We start from the raw sequence: 17,969 nt of genomic DNA, 5'->3' as shown, positions 1-17,969 counted from the left end.
TTCTTTGTAGAATCGTGATTTTTTTTTTTAGTTTAATGTCTTGTTTGGAATGGATACCATTGTTGCAACAAACATGCAGCAATAGTAATCTTTGCCAAAAATCTGTTTGAATATACTATAGACATTTATGATTGGCAACCAGGGGTTAAATCAAATTGTGGACAATAGTAGTCATTATGGAAGTGGAGCTTATGTCATACTTCAATCAGGAAAATTTCTGTAATATATATTTTTAAATATGACTTAGAATAGGCAGAATATCGTGTTATAAAATTGACTTCAGTTAGTTGCAGCTGAGACATGGGGTTGGATATTCCTTCACTATCCCACCTGAAATCAGAAAAGGAGGCAAAATTGGGGGTGAGGTCTACTGATACCTCACTGCCCCAACCTAAATTTCCTCCCACCATTGCTGGGACCATTATTGGCTGCCCCTTTACTGCTTGCTGCATGCAAGGAGGATGCTCAGGTACCCAGCCCATTTCCCTCATGCTCACCTCTCTTCCCTTTGTTCTCCAGGGCGGCCATTCCTTCAGTGATAGACTTGTTGAACTTTTTGGGACTCTTCTGCTATTTAATGTGGCTCCCACCTCTTATGGTGCTGCAGCGACAATCCTGCTGCAGCACCACTGGCATTTCCCTCGGGGCAACTGGGAAGCTCCCACTTGCTAGTGGGAACCCCACTGGAGCCCATTATGAATGTGTAAAGATCCCTGACCAAGGAAATTGAACTGGAGGCATGGCGGGGTCAGGATGGTGTGATGGGCGGAAGTCCTGCCCCGACCCTGTGGGGCAGAAAATGTGAAATCCAGCCCATGGAGTTCTTTTACCTTGATGTTAAGGATAAAAACAATACACAAAGCTATTTAGAGATAGTTATTAGATTCACGGGGAGGCAGCCAGTGTTGTTTTGGTGTTACTGCTTGATCAGAAACTAATCAAGTCAACATATATAGTTAGTCCATGTGTTTGTGACGTTAATGTAAACAAGCTTACAGGGTCATGTCAAATAGTTTGAATGATTTCTGTTATGCCCAGGTGTCCTAAGCAAATAACTCAACAGACAACCAAGAAACTACTGTTCACACCTTAGCTACTTGAGTGGCAGAAATATTATTCCACTTCTCTGACTACTGAGAAAGAATTACAAAGAAAGTCTGCTCTTTAGAAGCCCAGAAGAATTGTGATAAGATGTTTGGGTTTTTGCTTTTCCCTGTTTTAACTGCCTATTTGCACATTGTGAAAGTAAAGAGAGGCCCCATGGAGGAGGGGGGTGGGGGGGGGTTGAGGTTGTTCACATAATGTTTCATCAGAGACTTTGTTAAAACATTCTGGATAGAACTAAAAGCTTTTAGACGAAATTATGCAATCCCAGTTTGTGATTTTCTATCCATTGCAATTATTGGATGAAAATTCACAGGCTGGGAGTGTGCAATTTCATGATGTGCTCCCAGTGTGAAAAAGCAGTGTAGAATCAGAATTTTTATCCCTCTATTCCAATAAAATCTGTTTGAAACATGACAGTTTTCAATTTGATATTCCTTTGGCACTCCTGTAGACTATATTCTTCTGATTGCTCCTATCTATGTCCCCTTGCTACAAAAAACACTGTTCCTCAATAAATTAGAATTCATGGCACGTATCTGTACATTGGTCAAAGAGGCCTCCGTTTTAAAGTGTTTAAGCTAAAAAGAATGCAGCTGATAAGATGCAGGTTCGGGAAAGTTTTGCAGGTCTGGGGACTGTTCCATTTATATGACCATACATTGTTTCTGGATAACTGTTTATTTTGATTTGTTTTATGGCCACCAGTAGAATAGATCGGCTGCCACCTATAAAGAACTTCAAAGATAGAGGTTAATCCCTGTATCTGGTAGTGAAATGAATAGTCGTTGGATGAGGAAGGGCATCTCCATTATACTAGATGTGTTTATTGCATAGATCGGTATTGATTGAATGTAATCATTTATAGTGTCAGAGCAGCTCAAGTCTTGCACATCTGACATCTCTACAGTTCCCAAGGCTTTACTAAAATGTAGTGGGTCTCATTTTGGTGTCATGTGAGGTTAGAGTAATTGGATTGCATGTTCAATCATTCTTGGGTGCTGGCCTAGGCAGGGACACCTTTTACAGCAATTGAACATAGTAATGTTAATGCTTATATAAAGCGTTTGCCTCTATACCTTTTCCAGGGGCATAGACTTGACATAATTCTTAGTATTTAGTAATTAAGTCCTTATATTAAAAAATTCCGTCCAACAGCTCATTTAAATATGAATTGTTTGTGGGCAGGTTAATGTTAGTTATGGTTATTGCCCAAATTTTACTCAAATGCTAGAAAAAAATTTTCAAGCAACAGAAAAGGAATGATCGTTACCTGGACACTGTGGCTCTTCACTATTTCTTGCTGATTTATGTTTGTTGTGGTGGCTTGGATGATCTGAAAAGAGTCACTTAGTTACCATTTGTAGGTAATGTAGAGAACAGGCTACACTTTAGGAAACATATTGTTAAATAGCAACATTTACCAAAATACTTACAAGGAATTTTCAACATTGCTTCATTACAAATAGCCGATGAAAGATTAAAATATTAAATCAAGCCAATATACAGATTCTGATAAAAAAATTTTTACAGTTTTTATTTCTTACAACAGAAGTATAGTGATGGCTTGATAACAATACTTTTGTAGTTTCAACACATTAACTTAAAAACTGTTAGAAAATAAATATATAGAATATTGAAAGCTCAGAACCTTCATACAAAAGATTTTGCTTTTTATTGGCTTTGTTCTCCGGATGTGGGTGATATTGGCAAGGCCGCATTTATTGCCCATGTTTAGTTGCCCAGAGAAGGTGTTGGTGGGCCTTCTCCTTGAACCACTGCAATCCTTGAAGCAGTGACATCTGGGCTCACTTCTTGGAGCTTACTAGTGTTGGGTACGGGTTTAATTGGGCTAACGGCCTTTCTACCATCTGCACCACATGAGAGGAGACTGTCTCCACCGCCTGCACGTAACACCTATGCTCCTGAATCATGGACTGCAGTCCTGAGATTTTGATACTTGGGCTTCTCACCGAGGGAAGCTGTTTCTGCCCCTTCTGTGAAAGATGGTTCTTTCCTCATCATTCTCTCCCAGCTCCTCCTGCTCACTGATACACCCAGCATTATGCCCTCTGTCTCAGTAATACCTTCCTCCTGAGTGACTGTATCAATTGCTTGAATAAATAATGTGAGTGAATCAGGTAGAGGAATGGTTCCTGTGGAGATGCCAGGCTGTATGTCAGATGATTCTTCCTTTAAACATTCAGCACCTGTTAGGGACACAGAAACATTCGTCTTAGAGAGACGCACACTGATTTATGAATCAGAAGCTGTGACTGAGGATTTTCAAGTCATCAGAATGCCAACAAAGTCTCAGTTCTGTAAGCGCTCCATCTCATTACCAACCTGAACCTAACAGCTTCCCTCAAGCTTTTCCATATCCCAAAGGCTGTCTGTTGTGTCTTCTGTAGAATTGCAAAGTTTCCTCCTGATGCTAGCCATTCCTTCATCTGTGGCTGTCCTTTGCCTCTGGTTGTGTGCATGTTTAGACAAGCTACAGACTAATTCACAGTCACCGGGAATTTCCTCGGGGTTCTCCCAATTGGCTGTCGTACTTCGGTGAAAGATCGGCAGAAACCCCATTTACCCCGGATTGGGAGATCCACTGAGGAAATTCCATTTCTTTTCTTGCAGGTATTCCCTTGTGAACATGTTATCAGGTGCAAGTAATGCAGCAGTCTCTTCATTTCTCACTCAAACGTTGCAGGAAATGTGATGCCAGACAGTGGAATAGTAGCAGAGGAAGTGTAGTCATTAGGGAGATGGTGTGGGTCTCTTGTACCCACTAAGAATCTCATTCATTTCTTCTTTTACACTATGTGGTCTTGGATGATGTGGAGGTGATCATGTTGCCAGCATGTCTCAGCATCTGCATAGGCACTTGTACCTTCAATTACCTTTACCAACCTGGCGAGGTCATTAGAATGTTTCCAACGCTGAATAGCCATTCATGCGGTAGCTTGCTACCTCCCTCCAACCTGCCTGCACATCCTTTTTCTAGGGCAAAATTCCCTGGGTGTCATAAGAACATAAGAAATAGGAGCAGGAGTAGGCCATGTGGCCCCTCGAGCCTGCTCCGCCATTCAATCAGATCACGGCTGATCTTCAACCTCAACTCCATTTTCCCACCCGATCCCCATATCCCTTGATTCCCCTAAATCTATCCAAAAATCTATCGAGTCCAAAAATCTATCGATCTCAGCCTCGAATATAGGAGCGTCAAGGAGCCTTCATCTTCTGGCTTCTAAGTCTGCCAGCATAACTTCCATTAATATGCCTGAGAATCTTGGGGGTAATTTTAAGCCCCAGGATGGACGGGGTTAAAATTTCAAAAATGGGAAACCCGACCCCAACTTAACTCCAACGCACCCACTTCTGGTTTTAATGGAGGTGGGTTGGGGGGCAGGTGACCAACCTGCTCTCTGGAGGCGGATCCCTCATTTAAATATTTTAATGAGGCTGCTTGCCTCAAATTTTATTTGCGTTTCAGACTTAATGCCTGTGGGCTGAGTTTCCCAGGCCGCAGGAAAACAGACAGCTGAAGGGAGGCAAGAACGGCTGGATGCAGCAGGTAAGTGATTTTACAACACTGCTTGTGGGCTAGGAGGAGAAAGAGTGCTTTTTTTTTTCATTCGTTCATGGGATGTGGGCATTGCTGGCAAGGCCAGCATTTATTGCCCATCCCTAGTTGCCCTTGAGAAGGTGGTGGTGAGCTGCCTTCTTGAACCGCTGCAGTCCGTGTGGTGAAGGTTCTCCCACAGTGCTGTTAGGATGTGAGTTCCAGGATTTTGACCCAGCGACGATGAAGGAACGGCGATATATTTCCAAGTCGGGATGGTGTGTGACTTGGAGGGGAACGTGCAGGTGGTGTTGTTCCCATGTGTCTGCTGCCCTTGTCCTTCTAGGTGGTAGAGGTCGCGTGTTTGGGAGGTGCTGTCGAAGAAGCCTTGGTGAGTTGCTGCAGTGCATCCCGTGGATGGTACACACTGCAGCCAAGGTGCGACGGTGGTGAAGGGAGTGAATATTTAGGGTGGTGGATGGGGTGCCAATCAAGCAGGCTGCTTTGTCCTGGATGGTGTTGAGCTTCTTGAGTGTTGTTGGAGCTGCACTCATCCAGGCAAGTGGAGAGTATTCCATCACATTCCTGACTTGTGCCTTGTAGATGGTGGAAAGGCTTTGGGGAGTCAGGAGGTGAGTCACTCGCCGCAGAATACCCAGCCTCTGACCTGCTCTTATAGAATCATAGAAGTTTACAACATGGAAACAGGCTCTTCGGCCCAACATGTCCATGTCGCCCAGTTTATACCACTAAGCTAGTCCCAATTGCCTGCACTTGGCCCATATCCCTCTATACCCATCTTACCCATGTAACTGTCCAAATGCTTTTTAAAAGACAAAATTGTACCCGCCTCTACTACTGCCTCTGGCAGCTCGTTCCAGACACTCACCACCCTTTGAGTGAAAAAATTGCCCCTCTGGACCCTTTTGTATCTCTCCCCTCTCACCTTAAATCTATGCCCCCTCGTTATAGACTCCCCTACCTTTGGGAAAAGATTTTGACTATCTACCTTATCGAGGCCCCTCATTATTTTATAGACTTCTATAAGATCACCCCTAAACCTCCTACTCTCCAGGGAAAAAAGTCTCAGTCTATCCAACCTCTCCCTATAAGTCAAACCATCAAGTCCCGGCAGCATCCTAGTAAATCTTTTCTGCACTCTTTCTAGTTTAATAATATCCTTTCTATAATAGGGTGACCAGAACTGTACACAGTATTCCAAGTGTGGCCTTACTAATGTCTTGTACAACTTCAACAAGACATCCCAACTCCTGTATTCCTGTGACCTCCAGGATGATGTTGATGGTGGGGGATTCGGCAATGGTAGTGGCATTGAATGTCAAGGGGAGGTGGTTAGACTCTCTCTTGTTGGAGATGGTCATTGCCTGGCACTTGTCTGGCACAAATGTTACTTGCTACTTATCAGCCCAAGCCTGGATGTTGTCCAGGTCTTGCTGGATGTGGGCTCGGACTGCTTCATTATTTGAGGGGTTACGAATGGAACTGAACACTGTGCAATCATCAGTGAACATCCCCATTTCTGACCTTATGATGGAGGGAAGGTCATTGAAGCAGCTGATGATGGTTGGGCCTAGGACACTGCCCTGAGGAACTCCTGCAGCAATGCCCTGGGGCTGAGATGATTGGCCTCCAACAACCACTACCATCTTCCTTTGTGCTAGGTATGACTCCAGCCACTGGAGAGTTTTCCCCCTGATTCCCATTGACTTCAATTTTACTAGGGCTCCTTGGTGCCACACTCGGTCAAATGCTGCCTTGATGTCAAGGGCAGTCACTCTCCCCTCACCTCTGGAATTCAGCTCTTTTGTCCATGTTTGGACCAAGGCTGTAATGAGGTCTGGAGCCGAGTGGTCCTGGCAGAACCCAAACTGAGCACCGGTGAGCAGGCCATTGGTAAGTGCCGCTTGATAGCACTGTCGACGACACCTTCCATCACTTTGCTGGTGATTGAGAGTACACTGATGGGGTGGTAATTGGCCGGATTGTATTTGTCTTGCTTTTTGTGGACAGGACATACCTGGGCAATTTTCCACACTGTCGGGTAGATACCAATGTTGTAGCTGCACTGTAGCAGTTTGGCTAGAGGCACAGCTAGTTTGACATATCCTTCAGGACTCGGCCAGCTCAGTCAGTAGTGGTGCTACCGAGCCACTCTTGGTGATGGACATTGAAGTCCCCCACCCAGAATGCATTCTGTGCCCTTGCTACCCTCAGTGCTTCCTCCAAGTGGTGCTCAACATGGAGGAGGACTGATTCATCAGCTGAGGGAGGACGGTAGGTGGTGATCAGCAGGAGGTTTCCTTGTCCATGTTTGACCTGATTTCATGGGGTCCGGAGTCAATGTTGAGGACTCCCACTCCCTCCTGACTGTATATCACTGTACTGCCACCTCTTGTGGATCTGTCCTGCCGTTGGGACAGGACATATCCAGGGATGGTGATGGAAGTGCCTGGGACATTGGCTGAAAGGTATGATTCTGTGAGTGTGGCTATGTCAGGCTGTTGCTTGACTAGTCTGTGGGACAGCTCTCCCAATTTTGGCACAAGTCCCCAGATGTTAGTGAGGAGGACTTTGCAGGGTCGACTGGGCTTGGTTTGCCTTTGTCATGTCCGGTGCCGGGTGGTCCATCTGGTTTTATTCTTATTATGACTTTTTTTAAGCGAGATTGTACAACTGAGTGGCTTGCTAGGCCATTTCAGCGGGCAATTAAGAATCAGCCACATTGCTGTGGGTCTGGAGTCACATATAGGCCAGACCGGGTAAGGACGGTAGGTTTCCTTCCCTAAAGTGCATTAGTGAACCAAATGGATTTTTACGACAATCTGGTAGTTTCATGGCCACCATTACTGATACTATTTTTTAAAATTCCAGATTTATTTGATTAATTGAATTTAAATTCCCCTGCTGCCGTAGCAGGATTTGAACTCATGACTCCGGATTATTAGTCCAGGCCTCTGGATTATTAGTCCAGTAACATAACCACTATGCTACCATTCCCTATGCTTCCATCAGGCCCACCATGCAAACCTGTTAACCTCCCCCGATCAATCCATGGCTCCGATGTCTCCGGGTCCCCCCATCTCTCCGCCCTCCTGATGTCCCCCCGACCCACTATCTCTCCCTCCCTCCCTTCTCTCCACTCCCCTGCTGCGGCCTGGTGCCACAGGCTTTCCCACCCGACAGCCAGCCGGCCAGCCTTTCGATTTGACTGGCTATGGCCAGGAAACGGAATTCAAAAATATAAATTAGATCATGCCATTAAATTCGGCAGGGCCTCCGGGAAACCCGTATTTCTGGGTTTCCTGGGCGCTACACCTCTTTCTCCCCCCCCCCCCCCCCCCCCCGCCAACTCCCCATAAATATCAGGGCCTTGGTGTTTGGTCATTGCAGACCCCCCCAGATGATGCGTCTGCTTTTCTGCAGCTCCAGCTCATTCTCTCTCCTTTCTTCTGAGACTTCTGCTGTGTTTCTGACCATTTCAGTTGCAGGAACCTATTAACTGCTGCAGCTAGCCCCCATTTCCCTCCCTCCCAGAGGCAGATTCCCAGTCAGGAGCAGGATTCTCGCTGAAGTCCTGCTCGGTACCAACGACATAGGTATAAAGAGGAATGAGGTCCTGCAGGAAGATTTTAAGGTGTTAGGAAAGAGAGTAAGAAGCAGGACCTCAATGGTAGTAATTTCCGGAGTACTCCCGGTGCCATGTGCTAGTGAGTATAGAAATAGGAGGATAATGCAGATGAATGCATGGCTGGAGAGATGGTGCAGGAGGGAGGACTTTAGATACCAGGGGCATTGGGACCGGTTCTAGGGGAGGTGGGGCCTATACAAGCCGGACAGGTTGCACCTCAACAGAGCCGGGACCAATATCCTTGCGGGGCAGTTTGCTAGTGCTGTTGGGGAGGGTTTGGCTTGGCAGGGGGATGGGAACCTGAGTGTAGATTCAGATGGGACAGAATCAGAACTGGAGATAGAAGGCAGAAAATTAGTAAGTGATTCGGAAGGCAGAGGTAACAAAGATTAGAAAATAAACAGCAAGGGAGTTTGGCAGTGCTTAAAGGTATATACCTCAGTGCAAGGAGTCTAGTGAATAAGGCAAATGAGCTGAGGGCACAGATAGACACGTGGCAGTATGATATCTTAGCTATTACAGAAACCTGGCTTAAAGAGGGGCAGGAATGGCAGCTCAACATTCCTGGTTGCAGGGTTTTCAGACGATATAGAGAAGAGGATAAAAAAGGAGGGGGGGTGGCAATTTTGGTTAAAGAAACAATTACAGCTGTGAGGAGGGATGATATGTTAGAAGAATCATCAAATGAGGCCATATGGGTTGAGTTAAGGAACAAAAAAGGGACAGTCCCACTACTGGGAGTGTACTATAGACCCCCAAACAGTCAGGGAGATAAAAGAGCAAATATGAAGGCAAATTTCTGAGAAGTGCAAAAATAGTAGGGCAGTAATAGTAGGGGATTCCAACTACCCTAATATTAACTGGGATACAAACAGGGTGAAGGGTATAGAGGGTGCAAAATTCTTAAATTGCATTCAGGAGAACTTTTTTTAGCCAGTATGTAGCAAGCCCAAAAAGAGAGGGGGCAGTTCTGGATTTAGTTTTAGGGAATGAGGCTCGGCAGGTGGAAGGAGTATCGGTGGGAGAGCCTTTTGGTGGTAGTGATCATAATTCAGTTAGTTTTAGCATAGTTATGGAAGAGGGTAAAGTTCTTAATTGGGGAAAGGCTAATTTCACTAAGCTGAGAAGTGATTTAGCAAAAGTGGACTGGAAACAGCTACTTGAAGGTAAATCAGTGTCAGAGGAGTGGGAGGCATTCAAGTGGAAGATTCAAGGGGTGCAGAGTAAACATGTTCCCACAAAGAAAAAGGGTGGGAATGCCAAATCTAGAGCCCCCTGAGTGTCAAGAAGCATACAGGGTAAGATGAGGCAGATAAGGAAAACTTATGTCAGTTACCGAGAACTCAATACTACAGAAAGCCTAGAGGAGTATAGAAAGTGCACAGGTGAAATTAAAAAGGAAATTAGGAAAGCAAAGAGAGGGCATGAAAAAATATTGGCAAGTAAAATCAAGGAAAACCCAAAGATGTTTTATAAATACATAAAGAGTAAGAGGATAACTAAGGATAGAGTAGGGCCTATTAGAGACCAAAAAGGTAACCCATGTGTGGAGGCGGAAGATGTTGTATGGTTCTTAATAAATACTTTGCGTCTGTCTTCACAAAAGAGAGGGACGATGCAGAGATTGTAGTTGGGGAGGAGGAGTGTGAAATATTGGATGGGATAAACTTATTGAGAGAGGAAGTATTAAGGGGATTAGCATCTTTGGAAGTAGACAAATCACCAGGGCCAGATGAAACGTATCCCAGGCTATTAAAAGAAGTAAGGGAGGAAATAACAGAGGCTCTGAGCATCATTTTCCAATCTTCACTGGATACAGGCATTGTGGCAGAGGATTGGAGGACTGCTAATGTTGTACCATTGTTTAAAAAGGGAGCGAGGGATAGACCGAGTAATTACAGGCCAGTCAGTCTAACCTTGGTGGTGGGCAAATTATTGGAATCAATTCTGAGGGACAGGATAAACCGTCACTTAGAAAGGCACGGAGTAATCAAGGACAGTCAGCAAGGATTTGTTAAGGGAAGATCATGTCTGACTAACTTGATTGAATTTTTTGAGGAGGTAACAAGGAGGGTCGATGAGGGTAATGCATTTGATGTCGTCTACATGGATTTTATCAAGGCTTTTGACAAGGTCCCACATGGCAGACTGGTCAAAAAAGTACAAGCCTATTGGATCCAAGGGAGAGGGGCAAGTTGGATCCAAAATTGGCTCAGTGGCAGGAAGCGAAGGGTATTGATCGATGGGTGTTTTTGTGACTGGAAGGCTGTTTCCAGTGGGGTTCCGCAGGGCTCAGTACTAGATCCCTTGCTTTTTGTGATATATATTAATGATTTGGACTTAAATGTAGGGGCATGATTAAGAAGTTTGCAGATGATACAAAAATTGTCTGTATGGTTGATAGCAAGGAGGAAAGCTGTAGACTGCAGGAAGAGATCAATGGACTGGTCAGGTGGGCAGAAAAGTGGCAAATGGAATTCAATCTGAAGTGTGTGGTAATGCATTTGGGGAGGGCAAACAAGGCAAGGGAGTACACAATAAATGGGAGGATACTGAATAGTGTCGAGGAAGTGAGGGACCTTGGAGTTCATGTCCACAGATCCCTGAAGGTAGCAGGACAGATAGATAAGGTGGTTAAGAAGGCATATGGAATACTTTCCTTTATTAGCCGAGGCATAGAATATAAGAGCAAGGAGGGTATGCTGGAACTGTATAAAACACTGGTTAGGCCACAGCTTGAGTACTGTGTACAGTTCTGGTCACCACATTGTAGGAAGGATGTAATTGCACTAGAGATGGTTCAGAGTCGATTGATGAGGATGTTGCCAAGACCGGAGAATTTTAGCTATGAGGAAAGATTGGATAAGTTGGGGTTGTTCTCTTTGGAACAGAGGAGGCTGAGGGGTGATTTAATTGAGGTGTATAAAATTATGAGGGGCCTAGATAGAGTGGATAGGGAGGACGTATTTCCCTTTGCAGAGAGGTGAATAACCCAAGGGGCATAGATTTAAAGTGATTGGTAGAAGGATTAGAGGGGAGCTGAGGAAAGATTTTTTTACCCAGAGGGTGGTGGGGGTCTGGAACTCACTGCCTGAAAGGGTGGTAGAGGCAGAAACCCTCAACTCATTTAAAAAGTATCTGGATATGCACCTGAAATGCCGTGACCTACAAGGCTGGAAAGTGGGATTAGACTGGGTGGCTCATTTTCGGCCGGCGCGGACATGATTGGCTGAATGGCCTCCTTCTGTGCCGTAAATTTTCCATGATTCTTCATACACAATTACCCCCCACCCCGCGAAAAATGTGGGCAGCTACCGATGGGATCATGTGGGTAGGTTAAAGTCATCTCAACATTTTTCCGATGATTACAGGAAAATCCAGTCCTTACTGTCTAACCTGACATGTAGAATACTTATTCTATAAACAAATATTTAAATAAATAAGAAAAAATAAACATATTCTACAAATAAAGATTTGCCAGTATCTCTGGAATTGCACCCCAATGCACATTGAGGAGAGATAGAAAATTAGGGGGAAAAAAGATTAAGAAACACAATTCAGTGGCATCCAATTATTGTTGGCTCTTTTATTGACCTCCTGCTTTGTGGCATATTTGTTTTTCAAAAATCTCAGTTCTTAAAGAAGCCTATTCATTTGTAAATCTAAATTTACAATTCATGTCTGTCACTTTTTTGTGCATATTTATATTTATTACTATGTTATTGTCACTTAAACCAAGTACAACTGCTTGCATCTCCTTGGAAACAAACAGTGTAACTCTCCTCAAATTTGCAGTAGTAATTGCATCAAAAGCACCGGATGTGTTCCACAGGGAGTTTACTCCATCATTATGAATATTTCTCTGAGGAAAACTGCATTGTAGTAGAGTCACTTTATGTCTATTGTGACATTTCCAGTTTGAAATTGATGACAGCCCAGCATAATAATGACTAGAATAAAATCTGTAGAAATAACTCTCAAGTTGCGACCTGATTAAAAACAGCTGAAGGAACATTCTATGTCAGGTAAACAGTGATGAGTATTAACAAGAATTTTGCTTTCTAATTTTTCAACTATGATTAGGGCAAGTGATTTGCTATTGCTCAGATCCACTCACAAACCCTTCTTTGCAGCCCATTTTTGAAAAAATGTGATACTTGGACAGTAAATTGTGTTAAATGTGATAAAGTTAGAAATTCGTGAGATCTGTCAATGAATGCTGTGCTGTGTCAAATCTCTTGCCTTGATTATGGAAATTTGTTCTTCTGCTGTCACATTGCTATTGAGATCCAACACAAAAGTAGACATACTCTTCAGCTACAAATGCTTTCTCAGACAACATTGCTGCAAAATGTATTCATTTTTTTCAATAGCTTTTCTTAGAAAGAAATCAATAAACAGAATTTTCCTCCTATTACCACCAGACTTTTGGGCAGTATCGGGTCGGGCTGGATTTGCAGCATCAGATGAAGCCCCGTCAACCAGAAAGACACCAAAATTTCACCCTGGCGCATCTTTCAGTGAGCGAGACCAGCAGCATAAGAAGCACCCATCTGAAAGGTAGGCGCTTCATTTTAAATGTTAATTGAAGGAGGGGTCAAGTCTGCTGCCAGTTTCTTCAGTTCTGGCACACAGTACAGCTAATGTTAAGAACATCAATTTTAAATGGGTGTCCAGGGTTGCTATGCAGCAGTTAACAATCAGGAGGTCATGGAAAGGATGCAGCAATATAAAGGTAGGTGTATTTTTGGCATTTCTGATTGTTTGCCTCTTTTTTTGTTTCTTTCCTATTGGCACTGAAGTTCTTATGAGCCTTTGTGCCAATTGATGTAATATGTATTTTTCTTATCACCACTGGCACTAATGGGTTTCCCGACGCCTGCCCTACTCATTGCCGACGAGTTTTGAAGAGAGGTCTTTTAACAGGTGTTAGGCCCCTAATTTACATATTTGTAGGCGTGGGGCGCCTAAAAAATGGCCCCCACAAATTTAGCAGTGGGACCAATGCCTGCGTAGATTGGGCGCAGGCCGTTGCACTGCTAAATTGGTGTGATTTGCGCCTGTTTTACGCCCAAAATTTCTACCTGTAGTGATTCAAATACATAATTCCCTGAGTGTAATCGTAGGTTGATAAATCCATTAAAAAGGCCAACATGAATCCAAGAGTAAAGAAGCATTGATTAATTTATAATCACAGAAAATAAGAGTCTGCTTTGGACACATTTCACAACATGATGAATAGTAGATACGATTCAATGGTTCCCTTATCTACACTAATATCTTCACTGAAGTGCAAGATCACAAATTATTCTAGATTATTTATCTATTTTCTATAGAAATAGTTGCTGTGGACACCATAATGAATAGTATATAGTTTGGCTGTTGTACAATTTCTGCTATTGTAATTCAAAATGAAATGGAACCATATAACACTACTAAGAGAGCTAAAAATAAATACACTCTAACAAAACAGCTAAAAATAAAATACGACCTTTTACATGTCTAACAATTAGTCAGTAACTGAGTTACAATTTCTATTTAAATTACAGGATTCTAGCATTAGAGTCAAAAATTTGTATGCGTAGAATTAATGAGTATCTAATTGTGGCAACATCTTTGAACAGTTCTAAAAATCTTGAATAATATTAAGTTCTGAAATTTAAGATCACATTTATTTCACATGGTCTTACTTGCAACAATTGATACATTGGAATCAAAGGGCACATGCTTTATTAACTTATGACAATGTTATAACAATTATATTTTCTTATCAACTCTTTTTATTATGTGCAGTAATATTTGTAAAATGAGGATTTTTTGCACAGCAGATGTAACCTATGTGTGTAGACTATGGTGACAAATATGGGTTTAGTTTGGAGTAGTGTGAACTTATTGGGGTAGAAATTGGACCTCGTTGCTTCCATTTCTGGAGCAGTGGTATCTGATTACTGACAAATGATCATTCTAAATATATATTAAATATACATATTGTTCATTACAAGAACAAATGTTTCATGCCTTTTTTGCATCAACTCCCAGTTCCTGCATGTTTTCGGAAAGGGAGCCATTTTTGGAGTTACAGCTTGTGTGTAATTTACAGAAATAAAAGTATTACCCCAGTTTACTGTGTTAGCTATTGTAGTTCTGCAGCCAATTCCATAATGAAACAGGAGGAATAACATTTTCTTACCACCTCAGTTTGTCTGAATAATTCATCATGAAACATAGCTTCTGCTGCATGGTAACTGCTTCCTTATTAAATTGCGAATGATATTCTTATTAAAATAAAGTTTATATTGGTCGTGCCTTTGGCAGCTCTGCAGTAGTGGGAATTGTCAATTTAGGTAACTATCTAAGGATGAGTAAACTGCATCAGACAATACTGATGCATTTCACCCATTCTGAGATAATGATAAAAAAAAAATCTTCAGATAATCAAAATTGCATCGTATTACATTTTCAGAAAAAGTTTTATTTAGAGTTATTTGTATGTCACTGGTGTTTGCATGAACAACACTATATATAATGATTTGATATTTAAGATTGAGAGCAAATGCTGTTTGGGAAAATCAGTGTTGCATTTTTAAGGTTAAATAAATTTAAGTTCATTTTTGGTGCGAGTGTATGTGGGAAGAAATTAACCAACAATGATACAGGCATGGTTTGAAGATGTCTTGTAAGACATTGCATATATGCAGAAAAAAACTGGGGCAATACTATATGGACATAAATGGAACAGAGGCACCACCCTATATAGGTAGGAATGGGGGATAGTACTCTCCTTTGGTGCATTATATACTTTGAGTCTACCCTCTGCCAGCGACAACTAGATACCTGGGCACTGTCACAGATCTTTTGTTAGATGTATGGTAGCTACACCTTGAGCCTGCCTTTGGTTCCAATGTACACATCTCGGTATAGCATCATGGCTCAGTTCTTGAACCCCTAACTCCTGCGAACTATAGGGTTCTTGCATGACACAACTGGCAACCCAATGTCAAAAATGCAGCATTAAACAGGCAAACATACATTGGCACACAGCAAAGCCAGCAGGGAGAGTTTCAAACCCACAGAGCTGCTTCAGCTATGGTTGAAACTCAGGTAGTGCAAATCTCCAAGGTAATGATTTAAAGCTAAAAAAAAAATCTATCGAATCACTGTATCAACATGCACTATCTCATCAGCTCATCCCAATCATTAAAATTCCTACCTGTAGTCTGAGGTAAATGAGCAGAGCTTCATGTATGTGTTTGCGTACTATGTGAGAAGCGCTGCCTTCCCCAGCAGAGCAGTTCCCCACTTGCAAAACTGTGAGTGCACCTTTAGTGTAACCTTTTTCTGTGTTCTACATTCTGTGTTCACAGTCTACCAGGTTAGCAGATTTGCCAATGCTTCTATTCAGCATTTTTCTTTCTTCTCTCTGAACCTGGTAAGAGAACATTATATGGAGGCTGTTTCATCTGTGCTCTGGAGGCTAAAATAGCTCCATTTCCAATAAGTGTTCTCTTGCTTTCTTTTGCTGATGTGCAATCTGGGACACTTGATAGATAGCTATATCACCCTTAGTGTAAAATAAATATGAGTCTATCTCCCTGCCCCACCCATGTAAACAATATTGTTCACAAAACATTTCCTTTGCCTTGCTCCTCCTCCGATCCATTTACCCATTAAAACTCAAAGGCCACCTTCTTCACATCGTCAACCTGGTAAACATTCTAGGATTAAAAGAAATCTTTCCTGATCCTAGTTTTTGCTGCTGTTTCTTTTTGCTAGTTTTCACCTCTGAACTACTGTAATAAGAAATGTTGGTTATCATCACATTTGATCATATCAGTGAGTGGCAATCACCCATGATTATTATTTTGATAACATGATTGGAATTTCTCTGTAAATGACAAGCCATTGTTGAAGAATTCTGGGGTCTCTTTATCAATACAAAATGTCATGGAAACTAACATTTTGGCATTTGCTGATCACCTGTGCTGAATTTGATCAATTTATAATATTTCTTATAGATTAAATAAATCATTTTTTTTTAACATTTAAAAAGCCAATAGCGTTTAGAGGCCTTAGTGATTTGGGGTGTCAATGAGCCACCCAGCAATTGGCCATCACACATTTCATTTTTGCATGTTACTGTAGCTTCTATACAATGGGCAGTACCACAAGGGTTAATCAACAAATGGTCATATAAGTCACCTGGTCTGGATGGGATGCATCCTAGGTTCCTGAGGGAAGTAAGGGTGAAATTGCAGAGGGCTGGCCTTAATCTTCCAATCCTCCTTAGATATAGGGGTGCCAGAAGACTGAAGAATTACAAATGTTACACCCTTGTTCAAGAAAGGGTGTAAGGATAAACCCGGCAACTACAGGCCAGTGTGTTTAACCTCGGTGGTGGGGAAGTTTTTAGAAATGATAATCCGGGACAAAATTAATAGTCGCTTGGACAAGTATGGATTAATAAAGGAAAGCCAGCATGGATTTGTTAAAGGCAAATCGTGTTTAACTAACTTGATTATGTTTTTTGATGAGGTAACAGAGGATTGGTGAGGACAATGCAGTTGATGTTGTGCATATGGACTTTCAAAAGGCGTTTGATAAAGTGCTACATAATAGGCTTGTCAGCAAAATTGAACTCCATGGAATAAAAGGGGCAGTGGCAGCATGGATACAAAATTGGCTAAGTGACAGGAAACAAAGTAGTGGTAAACGGTTGTATTTTGGACTGGAGGAAGGTATATAGTGGTGTTCCTGAGCGGTTGGCACTGTGTGTGATGAATGTTAAAATTGTGTCACCAGGGTGCCAGTCTCGGCATCCCTGATGGACAGACACTCAAGCGTGCGGCTGATCTGCAGGGCTTCCTCCTCCGCGTCTGTAAGGACCGCTATTTGTGGAGGCCCCCCTCCAGTCCTCGCTCTCTAGCGTGCATTCTGAGCTCTCTTCTCCTAGAAGGGGAGAAAGTACAGACATGTGAGCGAGTGTTTGCATTCATCAGCAGGCCACTTCACCATTGTTTTGGGTGAAGCTGACCATGAAAGAGGTGCATCAGAGGGTGTGTATGAGACAGAGACATCACATTGGATGAGGATTGGGGTGAGTGGTAGTGATGGGGTGGCAAATGGGGAAGTAAGGAAGTGCAAGTAAGTTGAGGATGAGCCTTAAGTGGGTGTGAGGAGTGATGTGATGGAGTCGTCTTGGCAGTGCAGAATGAGTTTGGGGGGGTGGTGGGTGGTGGGGGTTGCGGTGATGTGGAACATGGAGTGTAGGAGAATCCGTAAATGTACTTACTTTTGCTGCCCTCGTTAGGTCATTGAAACGCTTCCTGCACTGGACCCAAGTGCAGGAGATGTTGCTGCTGGTGACCACCTCTGCCACCTCAAGCCAGTCATTCTTGGTGACAGAGGCAGGGCATTTCCTTCTGTCAGCCGGGTAAAAAAAATTCCCTCCTCCTCCTCACCTCAGCCAGTAGTACCTGGAGTGAAGCATCATTAAATCTTAGAGCAGCCTTGCCCCTGGCCTGCTCCATATTGTGTGTTCTTGGTCTTTGCTCCAGCAAAAGCCATTGGAGCAATGGCCGTTTAAATCTAGACTTTGTTTTCTTGGGCAATGCTCCCTTTGTCATAAATCCCTAGCAGATTTCTCACCTACAAAATCCT

At 42.9% G+C, this 17,969-nt stretch overlaps 2 long non-coding RNA genes across 3 annotated transcripts in view; one reads left to right on the top strand and one right to left on the bottom strand.

Annotated features, from left to right (window-relative positions):
• Window positions 1-17,969, top strand: part of LOC137326494 (uncharacterized) — a 74,117-nt gene that overhangs the window by 5,222 nt on the left and 50,926 nt on the right. For both annotated transcript variants that reach the window (XR_010964204.1, XR_010964205.1), the window contains exons 2-3: window positions 4,595-4,675; window positions 12,737-12,872. This is a non-coding gene — a long non-coding RNA (uncharacterized lncRNA). The remainder of the gene's footprint in view (window positions 1-4,594; window positions 4,676-12,736; window positions 12,873-17,969) is intronic.
• Window positions 1-17,969, bottom strand: part of LOC137326495 (uncharacterized) — a 67,931-nt gene that overhangs the window by 5,399 nt on the left and 44,563 nt on the right. Inside the window, exons 3-4 of the long non-coding RNA XR_010964206.1 lie at window positions 3,192-3,314; window positions 2,378-2,440 (exon numbers count right to left, since the gene is read on the bottom strand). This is a non-coding gene — a long non-coding RNA (uncharacterized lncRNA). The remainder of the gene's footprint in view (window positions 1-2,377; window positions 2,441-3,191; window positions 3,315-17,969) is intronic.

Source organism: Heptranchias perlo, chromosome 10 (assembly GCF_035084215.1).
Source record: "Heptranchias perlo isolate sHepPer1 chromosome 10, sHepPer1.hap1, whole genome shotgun sequence".
Classification (NCBI taxonomy): Eukaryota; Metazoa; Chordata; class Chondrichthyes; order Hexanchiformes; family Hexanchidae; genus Heptranchias; species Heptranchias perlo.
This window is presented reverse-complemented; position numbering and strand designations above follow the sequence as displayed.